This window comes from Apium graveolens, chromosome 4, assembly GCF_009905375.1.
Source record: "Apium graveolens cultivar Ventura chromosome 4, ASM990537v1, whole genome shotgun sequence".
NCBI lineage: Eukaryota > Viridiplantae > Streptophyta > Magnoliopsida > Apiales > Apiaceae > Apium > Apium graveolens.
In genome coordinates, this window is record NC_133650.1 from 100,314,479 (window position 1) to 100,329,212 (window position 14,734).

The window sequence follows — 14,734 nt, forward strand, 5'->3', positions numbered from 1 at the left end:
AGACCGGTGGCTTTATACCCAGAAAGGGAGACGCCAGGTACGAAAGATATCCCAACATTGAGGTAACTATTGAGATAAACAAAAAAAGTAAATAAGGAATTATTAAGAAGAAGATCACGTTGAACACAACCAATATCTTCCAGAACATCCTTGTATCGTTACCAAATTAGGCAAGAAAAGCTGATAACCGTTGTTATCTTTTGGAGGTCATATTGATTGGCCTCATTTTGAATACAGATATTATTGTGAAATTAGGCATATCCTATCGAGGTGGGAATGATTGAATAAGACGCCCTTATCAGGGATATATGACTTGATTTATCCATGGAAGGATGCATGTACCTTTTTAAAGGTGGAATTAAGGATAGAACATCGGTAACTTAAAACGAATCCTAGGGGAATGCATAAAGGTTGGTATTTCACCCTTAATAGGGATAGTATGAGTTTTGACAGTATGAATTGGAAAGGATTAAGGTAATAACAACCTTTAAGGATCAGTGGAGAAATTTTCAGAAGTATATAGACAATGGTTCTAGTATTAGTAAATGGTGTTTTGATATGCCCTGTGATAAGTGGCATTTTATACCACTTAGAACGTCTTAAAATGGCTTAAATTGGTGTCTTGAAATCAAGTATTTTGTGTATTTAATGCGTTTTTCTAGTGTTTATGCATTTCAGGGTATTAGTTACATTTCGGGGGAGGAATCATCAAGAATAAGCCTTGGCATGTGTTCACCATTGCGAGAGGAAAGGAATGGGCAGATTACGGCGAAGAAACGGAGCAAGCTTGGAATTTTTCCAGTAGGGTCCTGCGCGCCCGCGCAGCAGCCTGCGCGCCCGCGCAGAAATGCTGAGCGGCCGCGCAGGGTCGGGGAAAAAAATAGCTGAATTATTTTAGACTTCTACTTCTGTGTGGCTTCCAACTTCTATGTAATCTGAGTTTTATGGGACTATTATATAGGTAGATTTGAGACGTTTTCAGAGAGATAATTAAGGAGATTATTAAGGAGATTATGTTTTAGATTGTGTTTTACGCAAAGAGCGAAGGAGATAAGGAAGAAGACCGATTTAGCACACCGCAACGAAGAGGAAGCATATATTCTTGTGATTATTGTTTCGTTGTAACGTTGGATGCTAGTTTTCTTGCTTTGACTTATTTACTCTTGTGACGTACTCTGTTTTAATATAATTAGTTTAGTTATTATTTTCTTGTGTTTGTTTATCATGATTTTATATGAACCCATGATGGCGATGAGTTCTATTATGGGCTAATCGTGATCATGGGGTTACCACGGATTTATTATGGAATTCTTTAGTTAATTGTTTAATACTTTAGTGTGTGATGATTGCATGATATCTAGTATTGGTTGCGTGTATTCGTCTTATGTGCGTCGCGAACATATAAGATAGGGTGTTAATCTCTTGTGAAGCGACGGTGGATCTTGAGATTTAGAACTTACCATGCTAGCATAGGTTCATGTACGTTGTGCATGATTAGTGGGTAACTCTAACAGTTTTATTTGCCCTATTTAATCAAAAGGAATAACTTGTGCTTAAATCGTTGTGTTGTCAATTTCTGTAGACATATAGGAACTCAACATAATTGATGACTATTCAACTTCTATCTTAATTGTGGATGCTTGGTAGAATGGTATTAGTACAATGAAAGTTGGCTTTTATCAGTTTCGTGTTATTCGATTAATGTCATCATTGTCACATGCTAAAGGTAATAACAATGGCTATAGAAGGAAGTAATAATGAAGTTGTGATCTCATGAGTGTTTTATTATTGATAATTTGAAGTGTTAGTTAAGTGGTTAACTAAGTAGTTAATTATAGTTAATATTTGATGAATAATTTTAAGTGTTATTATCTTAACATTGAGAAGTAATCATACATTGGTGAGTGAGTTTAATTAGACAATAATTTAGTCTGAGTCTCTGAGGGAACGAACTAGAAAGTATTCTATATTACTTGCGAACGTGTATACTTGCATGAATATTAGTGCGTGTTTTCACCCTAATAAGTTTTTGGCGCCGCTGTCGGGGACTCGGCGTATTTGTTTAGTTTATGTACTTACCATCATTGGTCATTAGGACTCAGTGATTAGGACATAGTAGTTACTTACTCTTTTCGGTTGTGTTTCAGGTACTTTAGCAAGCGTTTATACAAACTCGTTCTCGTGCTCGCAAGAGGACTTTAGATACAACTGAGGAGACAGACGAAGTTCTTGATATTCCGGAGAAGTTAGATTTTGAGGATTCGGATTCAGGAACTGAGCAGAAAGAACCAGTAAACATGGGAGATCGTATTGTTCAAGCTGATCTAGCTCTTATGGATTTTTCTCGGCCTAAAATTGATGACATTCAGTCAAGCATCCTTCATCCGGCTATTCAAGCTAACACCTTTGAAATCAAGCCGGGCACTATTCAGATGGTGCAGAATTCTGTTTCTTTTGGAGGAGCGGCAACTGAAGACCCCAACATGCACATAAGAAATTTTGTCGAGATCTGCAGCACTTTTAAGTATAATGGCGTGACTGATGAGGCTATCAAGTTGAGGATTTTCCCATTCTCACTGAGGGATAAGGCTAAAGACTGGTTATATTCTGAACCAGCTGGGTCCATCACTACGTGGCAAGAACTTGCGCAAAAGTTTCTGGTGAAGTTTTATCCAATGGCAAAGACTGCTGCTATGAGGAGTGCTCTTACTCAGTTCGCGCAGCAACCTACGGAATCTATGTGCGAGGCTTGGGAACGCTACAAGGAAATGTTGAGAAAATGTCCACATCATGGAATGCCGGATTGGATGGCAATCACTGGTTTTTATAATGGTTTGGGGGCCCAATCTCGGCCCATGCTCGATGCAGCAGCTGGAGGCGCCTTATGGGCTAAAAGCTATATTGAGGCGTATAATCTTATAGAGACGATGGCTGCAAATGAGCATCAAAACCCAACTCATAGGATGACGTCAGGCAAGGTAGCAGGTATTCTGGAAGTTGATGCAGCCACCGCTATTGCAGCCCAGCTCCAAGCGCTATCAATGAAGGTTGATTCTCTGGCTACGTATGGAGTTAATCAAATAGCTATGGTTTGTGAGCTTTGTGCAGGTTCTCATGCTACGGATCAGTGTTCTCTTGTCAACGAATCTGTTCAGTATGTGAATAATTATCAGCGACAACAGCAGCCTGTGCCAGCGACCTATCATCCTAATAACAGAAATCATCCAAATTTCAGCTGGGGGAATAATCAGAATGCGATTCAGCCAACATATCAGCAAGGAGTGAGTAAACAGTTTAACCCACCTGGATTCCAGCAACCACAGCAGTATGCTACAAGGCAATCATATTCTCAACAGGGAAGTGCAGCTGCACCTACTAGTGCTGATTTTGAGGAACTTAAGCTGTTGTGCAAGAGTCAGGCGGTGTCTATCAAGACCTTGGAAAATCAAATCGGTCAATTAGCCAATGCAGTGCTCAATCGTCAACCTGGCACTCTTCCCAGTGACACGGAAGTACCGGGCAGGAAGGAAGCTAAAGAGCAAGTCAAGGCTATTACCTTAAGGTCTGGAAAAGTAGCTGATGCTGAAAAGGCAAAAGAAGTCGAAGCTGAAGTTAGAGATGAAGAATCTAAGCAAAAGGAGAAAGCGGCGGAACTAAGGAAGACTACTGTTGAACACACTCTGCCTGAGGCTAATACAGGGGAGAAACAGCTCTATCCTCCACCACCTTTTCCTAAGAGATTGCAGCAACAAAAGTTGGATAGACAGTTCGGGAAGTTTCTGGAGGTGTTCAAGAAACTTCACTTCAATATACCTTTCGCTGAGGCTCTGGAACAAATGCCTAGTTATGCGAAGTTTATGAAGACTATTCTTTCAAGGAAGGTGAAACTGGATGACCTTGAAACCGTTGCTCTCACGAAAGAATGCAGCGCTGTTCTGCAACAAAAGTTACCACCAAAACTGAACGATCCAGGAAGCTTCACCATTCCTTGCACCATTGGCAATCTAACTTTTGACAAGTGCCTTTGTGATTTGGGAGCAAGCATTAATCTGATGCCCTTGTCAATCTTTAAAAAGCTGGATCTGCCTGATCCAAAACCCACATACATGTCGCTACAATTGGCGGACCGTTCCATTACTTACCCAAGGGGCATAGTTGAGGATGTGCTCGTCAAGGTGGATAAGCTCTTCTTTCCAGCAGATTTTGTTATTCTGGATTTTGAGGAAGATAAGAAGATTCCCATAATCTTGGGGAGGCCTTTCTTGGCTACTGGCCGTACCTTGATAGATGTACAAAAAGGGGAACTTACTATGCGGGTCCAAGATCAGGATGTGACCTTCAACGTATTCAAGGCAATGAAATTCCCTACAGAAGATGAGGAGTGCTTAAAAGTGGATGTGATTGATTCCGCGGTTACTTCGGAACTCGAGCACATGCTAATGTCTGATGCATTGGAAAAGGCCTTAGTGGGGGAATTTGACAGTGATGATGAAGATAGCAACGAGCAATTACAATATCTGAACGCTTCTCCCTGGAAGCGAAAGCTGGACATACCATTTGAATCTCTTGGTACTTCTGACCTTAAGAATGCTGAAGGGAAGCTCAAACCATCAATAGAGGAAGCACCTACCTTGGAGCTCAAACCACTACCTGAACACTTGAGGTATGCTTTTTTAGGTGATTCATCTACGTTACCTGTTATTATTTCAGCTGACCTTTCAGGTAGTGAGGAAGACAAGCTCTTAAGGATTTTGAGAGAATTCAAATCGGCTATAGGATGGACCATAGCAGACATCAATGGGATAAGTCCTTCATATTGTATGCATAAAATTCTGCTAGAGGAAGGTAGTAAGCCAACCGTGGAACAGCAACGAAGACTGAATCCCATCATGAAGGAGGTGGTGAAGAAAGAAATTCTGAAATGGCTAGATGCAGGCATCATTTATCCTATTTCTGACAGCTCGTGGGTGAGCCCCGTACAATGTGTACCTAAGAAAGGAGGTATCACTGTGGTCGCAAATGAAAAGAATGAGCTCATCCCTACTCGAACAGTTACAGGATGGAGAGTATGCATGGATTATAGGAAATTGAACAAAGCCACAAGGAAGGATCACTTTCCTCTTCCATTTATTGATCAAATGCTTGACAGATTGGCGGGACATGAGTATTTTTGTCTTCTGGATGGTTATTCCGGGTATAATCAGATTTGTATTGCACCAGAGGATCAGGAAAAGACTACCTTCACTTGTCCATTTGGCATATTTGCTTTTTGTAGAGTTTCGTTTGGGTTATGTGGCGCCCCGGCCACCTTTCAGAGATGTATGATGGCTATATTCTCTGACATGATTGGAAATAACGTCGAAGTGTTCATGGATGACTTCTCCGTCTTTGGACACTCATATGATGAATGTTTGAATAATCTGCGCGCCGTACTCAAAAGATACGTGGAAACTAATTTGGTGCTTAATTGGGAGAAATGTCATTTTATGGTGCGTGAAGGCATTATCCTTGGGCATAAGGTCTCTAGCAAGGGTCTGGAGGTGGACAAGGCCAAGGTGGGAGTCATTGAAAATCTTCCCCCACCCAATTCTGTGAAAGGAATCCGTAGTTTTCTTGGTCATGCGGGTTTTTATCGGCGATTCATCAAGGACTTTTCAAAGATATCTAAGCCGTTGTGCAATTTGCTTGAGAAAGATGTGCCTTTCAAATTTGATGATGAATGTTTGGCAACATTCGAGACTCTCAAGAAGAGTTTGATCACTGCACCAGTTATTACAGCACCAGATTGGACAGAACCGTTTGAGATGATGTGTGATGCGAGTGATTATGCGGTAGGTGCAGTTCTGGGACAGCGCATGAAAAATCTCTTCCATGTGGTCTACTATGCGAGTAAGACTTTAAATGGTGCCCAATTGAACTACACCACTACTGAGAAGGAGCTTTTGGCTATAGTCTTTGGCTTTGAGAAATTTCGATCTTATCTGCTTGGTACGAAAGTAACAGTATTCACTGATCATGCAGCTATTCACTATTTGGTTTCTAAGAAGGATTCGAAGCCGAGACTCATTCGTTGGGTGCTTTTACTTCAGGAATTTGAGTTAGAGATCAAAGATAGAAAAGGCACCGAGAATCAAGTAGCTGACCATCTCTCTAGGTTGGAGAATCCCGATTCTACTTCACAAGATAGGATGTTAATCAATGAATCTTTTCCGGATGAGCAGTTGTTTGCAATTCAGGAGGAAGAACCATGGTTTGCAGATATTGTAAACTATCTTGTCAGCAATATAATGCCTCTTAATTTGACATCCGTGCAAAAGAAGAAGTTTCTGCATGAGGTGAAGTGGTATATGTGGGATGAACCATATTTGTTTAGACAGGGAGCTGACCAGATCATCAGGAGATGTATCCCGTTCTGTGAGACGGAGGGGATATTACGAGACTGCCATTCCACGGTTTATGGTGGACACTATGGAGGTGAGAAGACGGCAGCTCGTATTCTACATGCAGGTTTTTTCTGGCCTACTTTGTTCAAGGATGCTCATCAGTTTGTTTTAAGGTGTGATCGTTGCCAAAGAGTGGGAAATTTGTCAAGGAAGGATGAGATGCCATTAAATGTGATGCTTAAAGTCGAGGTCTTTGATGTGTGGGGAATCGATTTCATGGGGCCTTTTATCTCGTCTTGCAATAATCAGTACATCTTGCTGGCAGTCGATTATGTCTCAAAATAGGTCGAAGTTAAAGCTTTACCGACAAATGATGCAAAGGTAGTACTAAATTTTCTTCATAAGCAAATTTTCACAAGGTTTGGAACACCTCGGGTAATCATAAGTGATGAAGGATCGCATTTTTGCAACCGTAAGTTCACTTCTATGATGCAGCGTTATAATGTGAATCATCGAGTAGCTACTACCTATCATCCGCAAACAAATGGTCAAGCGGAAGTGTCTAACAGAGAGATAAAGCGCATTCTAGAGAAGGTTGTTTGTCCGTCAAGGAAGGATTGGTCTTTAAAACTCGATGAAGCTGTTTGGGCTTACAGAACAGCATACAAAACTCCACTAGGGATGTCACCGTTTCAGTTGGTGTACGGTAAGGGATGTCATCTACCAGCGGAGCTTGAGCATAAGGCCTACTGGGCATTGAAGAAATTGAACCTGGATTTAGATGCAGCTGGTAAGAAAAGAATGCTTCAGCTTAATGAACTTGATGAATTTCGACTTCAAGCGTACGAGAATAACAAAATGTATAAGGAAAAGGTGAAGAGGTGGCACGATAGGAAGCTACATCCTAAGTTATTTGTGCCAGGGTAACAAGTTCTTTTGTTCAACTCTCGGCTCCGACTTTTTCCTGGGAAGTTGAAATCAAGGTGGTCTGGACCTTTTATTGTCAAAACTGTGTTTCCACATGGAGCGGTGGAAATTTTTGAGAATGATTCGGACCAAGCATTCAAGGTTAACGGTCAGCGGTTGAAGCACTACTATGGGGACATGGCAAGCCGAAAGGTGGTTAGTGCCATTTTGTTGACTACTTGAGAAAGGTACGGAACGTCAAGCTAATGACGAAAAAGAAGCGCTGCGTGGGAGGCAACCCATGAATTGTTGTTACAGGAACCCTTAGAAGTTAAGAACCTATCCAAAAACACAAAAAAATCAGAAAACAGGGGCTGAAATTTTTTTTTTCCAGAGACCCTCTGCGCGCCCGCGCAGCTTGCTGCGCGCCCGCGCAGAAATGCTGAGCGGCCGCGCAGGGGTCAAGTTCCAGAAAATTTTTTGCAGTTCAGAAAAAAAAAACACAAAAACAATTTTAGCCCATAAACCCACGAATTGTTCCCACTACCCCATGATTTTATCCCTTAATTACCAAACCCTAATCTAATCCACACCCTATATATACATACACCTATCCTACATATCTCCCATAAAACTTCCTACACTTAAACCCTCTCACAAACATCAAAAATCAGTTCTTACACACTTCTATTCACGAATCAATGGCACCCAAGAGAGCACGCACTATTGACAGCAGCAGCACAGTTCCTACTGCTGATTCATTGAGGGGCACTGCTGCAAGGCCTCGGTTAACTGACAGAGCTGCGGAGGAGGAGTACACTAGGCTGTTGGGGAAGCCGATTCTGAAGGAGAGGGGGTTTTTACCATCAGGGAGGGATGGTGAGTTGTTGCCCATGATTGCAGAGAAGGGGTGGATAGCTTTTTGTGAGTCACCCGAAGTAGTACCGATGAGCGTTGTTCGCGAGTTCTACGCGAACGCGAAGGCTGAAAAGAATGGGTTTTCTGTAGTCCGTGGGCTGACGGTTGATTATCATCCTGCGGCGATTCGCCGTGTGATTGGACAGCGAGAGAGGAAGCCCGAGGAGGAGAACTGGAATGAAAAGACTGCTGAGGATTTTGACTTGGATTTGATTTGTGTGACTCTCTGTCGACCGGGCACAGTTTGGAACCGCAGTCCAGCCAACAATGAGTATCGTCACTTTACGGCGATCGCCATGAACAGGTATGCCCGTGCATGGAATGCATTTATATGTGCTAATATTTTGCCTTCTTCACATGCACACGAGGTCACAGTTGAGAGAGCACAACTGTTGTGGGGAATTCTGAATGAGGAATACTATGTGGACCTTGGTGAGTTTATCTACCAAGGGATTCTGAAGTTTTTGAGGGGAGCAAAGCATATGAACATCCCTTATGCATCCACGGTTACGAAGCTATGCCGAGCAGTGGGAGTGAACTGGCCGGCTCATGAGCAGTTGCAGTTGCCAGCAGCTCCGATAGATTCTGGCACTCTGAATGGGATGCAGGAGTGAACCGGTGGTGAGCCTGAGGAGCATGGGTTGGGTTATCGTCTTCCAGGAGGGCGTCCAGCACGAGGTGCTACTATGGCTAGGCCAGGGCGTGGTGAGGCTGGTTCGTCGAGAGCTCAGGAGGGTGCTGGGATGGGTGATGCCCAGTATAGGAGGCTTTCACGGCGGATGGATGCCATGTATGAGACGCAGAGTAGGTTTGCTCAGGAGCTCACCCTTGCGTTAGGGACTGCTTTTCGAGGCCTTGGAGCTGATATCCAGTGGCCAGTTTTTGGTGAGGACTCTGCATACCCACCGCCTGATACTCCACCCGCTGAGGGTGATGATGATGACTCCGAGTAGGTATACCCTGTGTTCCTTTCTACTACTTTCACTGAGGACAGTGAAGATTTTTAGTTTGGGGGTGGTAGTTAAAGGAATATTGTGTGTGTGTCATTTAGTTGCATATTCATGATAGTTAGTTCATATAGTTGCATAATTTATGCCATATAGTTTTTTTTTTATGAATGTCATGTAGCTCATGCATTTACTATGATCCCTTTTGCAATGATTTATCGACTGAATTGTGAGATTGATGCGAGTGTAGTGATAGCATTAAAGTGATATTAAGTTGTGTAGGTTGATATGCATGCAAGAAACAAATGTAAATCCACTGAGTCTTAAAGAATGCGTAAGGGCTAGATTGTTGTTATGATTTGGTTGTTTTCAAGGTCAATCTATTTATTATGCTTAGAATTCGATTATAGGTTCTTAGTGATAAAAACATGAAAAAGAAAAATTGTTTTGGAGAAAAAAAAATATGGAAGTTGTTGCTAGTTGTGGCTAGGCGTCAAATGGCTAGTAGCCGGCTCGCTTATGTTGCGAGTAGTCTAGGGTTGAGTAAGATGGAGCGAAACGCACTTGCTCAGAAGTTATGAAAAAAAAAAAAAAAAATTCTGCATAATTGATCAAGAGTGGGCTCTTTGGTATTCGAGTTATTAGGTTCTTAGGGGACTTTGTGCCTAGTGACCTAAGGCTTTTAGAGTCTGGGATCCGCTAACCTAACGCTCGTTACATGGATACCATTGTATAAGTCTTTTGTGGACTTCACTCATTGCACGGTCAAATAAGCATTTGAGTTGTAAATAAAAAGCACAATTCCGTAGTAAGCTCCAGAGTTCTTGTAGTGTTGTATATCACTTTGTGCCTAGAATTTTTATTCTTTGTATAATCGTAGGATTGCCTTGAGGATAGTCTAGTCATAGTAATTGGTCTAGTTCCGAAGCATATCTGTTAAGCATTTGCACACACCACGTTTCTGGCTGTTTGTCCGGTTGCATGAGTTTATTGATCTTTAGATGTCTAACTACATTCGTTGAGATGTGACAATTTGGTTGGTTAATTGTAGTAAGGGGGATCGTTGCATTTTCATATAGATTGCATTCATGCATATTTTTATTTGTTTTGAGTCTGTGACGCTTGAGGACAAGCATCGATTTAAGTTTGGGGGTGTGATAAGTGGCATTTTATACCACTTAGAACGTCTTAAAATGGATTAAATTGGTGTCTTGAAATCAAGTATTTTGTGTATTTAATGCGTTTTTCTAGTGTTTATGCATTTCAGGGTATTAGTTGCATTTCGGGGGAGGAATCATCAAGAATAAGCCTTGGCATGTGTTCACCATTGCGAGAGGAAAGGAATGGGCAGATTACGGCGAAGAAACGGAGCAAGCTTGGAATTTTTCCAGTAGGGTCCTGCGCGCCCGCGCAGCAATGCTGAGCGGCCGCGCAGCAGCCTGCGCGCCCGCGCAGAAATGCTGAGCGGCCGTGCAGGGTCGGGGAAAAAAATAGCTGAATTATTTTAGACTTCTACTTCTGTGTGGCTTCCAACTTCTATGTAATCTGAGTTTTATGGGACTATTATATAGGTAGATTTGAGACGTTTTCAGAGAGATAATTAAGGAGATTATTAAGGAGATTATGTTTTAGATTGTGTTTTACGCAAGGAGCGAAGGAGATAAGGAAGAAGACCGATTTAGCACACCGCAACGAAGAGGAAGCATATATTCTTGTCATTCTTGTTTCGTTGTAACGTTGGATGCTAGTTTTCTTGCTTTGACTTATTTACTCTTGTGACGTACTTTGTTTTAATATAATTAGTTTAGTTATTATTTTCTTGTATTTGTTTATCATGATTTCATATGAACCCATGATGGCGATGAGTTCTATTATGGGCTAATCGTGATCATGGGGTTACAACGGATTTATTATGGAATTCTTTAGTTAATTGTTTTATACTTTAGTGTGTGATGATTGCATGATATCTAGTATTGGTTGCGTGTATTCGTCTTATGTGCGTCGTGAACATATAAGATAGGGTGTTAATCTCTTGTGAAGCGACGGTGGATCTTGAGATTTAGAACTTACCATGCTAGCATAGGTTCATGTACGTTGTGCATGATTAGTGGGTAACTCTAACAGTTTTATTTGCCCTATGTAATCAAAAGGAATAACTTGTGCTTAAATCGTTGTGTTGTCAATTTTTGTAGACATATAGGAACTCAACATAATTGATGACTATTCAACTTCTATCTTAATTGTGGATGCTTGGTAGAATGGTATTAGTACAATGAAAGTTGGGTTTTATCAGTTTCGTGTTATTCGATTAATGTCATCACTGTCACATGTTAAAGGTAATAACAATGGCTATAGAAGGAAGTAATAATGAAGTTGTGATCTCATGAGTGTTTTATTATTGATAATTTGAAGTGTTAGTTAAGTGGTTAACTAAGTAGTTAATTATAGTTAATATTTGATCAACAATTTTAAGTGTTATTATCTTAACATTGAGAAGTAATCATACATTGGTGAGTGAGTTTAATTAGACAATAATTTAGTCTGAGTCTCTGAGGGAACGAACTAGAAAGTATTCTATATTACTTGCGAACGCGTATACTTGCGTGAATATTAGTGCGTGTTTTCGCCCTAACACCCTGTATCTAGGGAATACAGGAGGAACGATTCAAGGATAACCTTAGAGGTTTTACAAGGAAAAAGGTAATATTCAAAATTCTCAAGAATAAAAATGTTGATAAAGGAAATGTGATGTAATTATAATGATGCCAAGTGGGGCACGTGTTAAACCACGAGAAAGTATGGATCGAACCAGTAATGGTCGAAATTGTTCAGGGCAGTTAGGACTTAAGATAAAAGATGTTCTAATTATGATTGAGAGTCAGTCGTGACAGTGATTAACCTCTAAAGACTGAGGCAATAACTTATGGAAAAATGGTGATTTTTTTTTTACTCACCAGATTGTAAGGAAAACATCTTCACTTAAGCTGTGATTGAAATGAGGTAGAAAATTTATTTGGAGGTGGTTAAAATGACATTGACTGTAAGGAAATTTTACTATCAGGAAAGGCCAAAGAGGTGGCCGACACTTTAAAGGTAAGAGGATAATTATAGGCGCTTGTGCCAAAGGAATACAGTGATGATGGTTAAAGCTATGCAGGTTGTATTATGGTTTGGAAGATTGACATTCCTTCTGATGACTGTGCAATACCCAACCGTAATAGTAGTTGGTAAAGGTTTAATTCGTGTAATCGCCATGAGCGGGCTATCTATCTCAGAAGATACTATCTTGAGATAAGCCAGCACCATGTTTCAAAAAGGACTAGACGAACCCTTGAGTTAAGTCTTCTATTTAAGGTATACGATTAAGAATGGTATTAACCTGCTATCGTTACTTTGATTGAAACTCTTCTGCAATTTTATCTGCTTCATGTCATGTATGTATGTCAGGATCAGGAGTGTTCTTCATGAATCATGAATGGTGGTTATGTTAACTCCTTAGAAGTATTCTATACGACATGTATGGACTCCATATGGTTAGATATTAAGATTTCATGGAAAGTGAATGACGACAGTAGGTCAGTGGTGGACCATAGTAATGCAGCAATGATTCTGCGAGTAATGAGCTGGTTACAACCATGAGAGTTGTATTGGAATGAATGTTGAGATTGAGTACCACTAATCGGGTCGTGGTGGTGTATAAGTTATCATTGATAGACTAATTAAGTAGATTATCTACCTATTGAATATTTATTCTTTCTTATCAATAGAGAGTCGTATTATTATACGAGGAAGGTTGCGGTGCAAGCATAGAATTTAAGAAACGATGATGTCTAGAATGAGATCCCAGGTTCGATTTTCGATATCAAGGGAGTTTCAAAGGTGATTGTGTATAAGCTCGAGGAAGAGCATCGGTCCATAGAATAATGGACGGAATAGCAAAAATATTTAGGCATGAGAAATACGATGCTATAATACTTGATGTTGATATAAATACATATATGTTTTGTTCTACTATGACAAACCTCTATAGTTCAGAGGTAGGTTCCAAGCCAGATATTTTGTGGCAGTATATTTTTTTCATATATACAATTCTCTTCAATTCGTTCTTTTCTCTTCTTTTCATTTCATATAAACTGAGAAGAACAACCCTTCCAGAAGGGGAGGTATTGCCGAATGACTATCTATCTTTGTGATAGAAGCCTAGTAGGATACCACATGTTGTTTAATTGCTTGTCAAGTACTAAAGGCTGGCCACCTTCTGTACTAACTATGCAATAGAACAAGTGTTCATGATCATAGTGATCTCTCAACAAATTCCTTTACTTCTATATGATTGATCAAGCTTCCAAAGATAGAAGCAGCTGAAAAAGGAGTAGTAAAGTTGTGGTAGTATTCGGAATGGAAACACATTCGTGATACTAAGGTTGACGTGGTTATTAAAAGGTTATAAAACGCTAACGAGCAGAAGTATAACCAGTATAATATTAGGAACGGAAGGTAGTAGCGATTACGAACCGGAAAAGAATGGGTATTGAGAAGCAAAAGCTCTAATGCTAAAAGTTATAATGAGAGTCTGTGCAATAGACTTGAAAGAAATTGGAATGATCACTTAACACGGATTGAGTTTCTTACGACAATAGATCATATGTCATTATCGAGATGTCTCCTTATGAGATCCTTGGGGGAAGACAATATCGATCTCCCTTATGTTAGGATGAAGTTGTAGAGCGCAAGATGCTCGGACCCGCAGTAGTCCAAAGGACCAAGGATATAATAGATCTAATCAGAGGACGACTGGTGGTAGCCCAAGATGGACATAAGAAGTATGCTGATTTGACTCAAAAAGGACAAAGAGTATGAAATAGGGGACCTAATAATGTTATAGGTATCCCTTGGAAAGGATTGATGATGTTCGGAAAGAAAGGAAAGCTAAGTCTACAATTTGTTGGACCCTTGGATATATTAAGACATTTTGGGAAGTTAGCATATGAGCTAGCCCTACCCCCGAACATGTAGCAAGTCATGACGTGTTCCACGTATCAATGTTAAGAAAGTGTAATTCGGATGCCAGATAAATAGGGGCATATGAGCGCATAGACATGCAACCCGACATAACCTATATGGAGCAACCAGGAAGGGTTATAGAGTGAAAAGGAACAAGTGCTAAGGAGAAGGATTATCAAACTAGGCAGAGTTTGGTGGTGGGACCACAATGTAGGAAAATTTACTCGAGAGCTAGAAAGTGCAATGCTAAGAGAGTATCCCTATTTATTTTCTATCTGATTCCGGGACGGAATCCTTTTAAGGAGGGGAGACTGTAATAACCCCAATTTTTGGAATTTTTTTGAAACCCTTATGAATAGTGTTTTTGCTGAATGGGAAAACTTTTCAAGCCACACTATGTAGGGGTTCTGGTATGGATATTCTGAGATTTTATTAGTACTTTATATGGGATATAAGTGTATGTAAAGATCGTCAGAATCCAAATTCCGAACACTTTGATTTCCCGGAAATCCACTAGATACGGAAAGAATTGAGTATAAGGTAACAGGATAAAAAGGATTTAAATTAAAGGATTAT

At 40.5% G+C, this 14,734-nt stretch overlaps 1 non-coding gene across 1 annotated transcript; it reads right to left on the minus strand.

Annotated features, from left to right (window-relative positions):
* Nucleotides 1-2,690: 2,690 nt before the first annotated feature.
* On the minus strand, nucleotides 2,691-2,797 carry LOC141722531 (small nucleolar RNA R71). The gene has a single exon (XR_012575547.1). It is a non-coding gene; the product is annotated as a small nucleolar RNA R71 (small nucleolar RNA).
* Nucleotides 2,798-14,734: the final 11,937 nt, after the last annotated feature.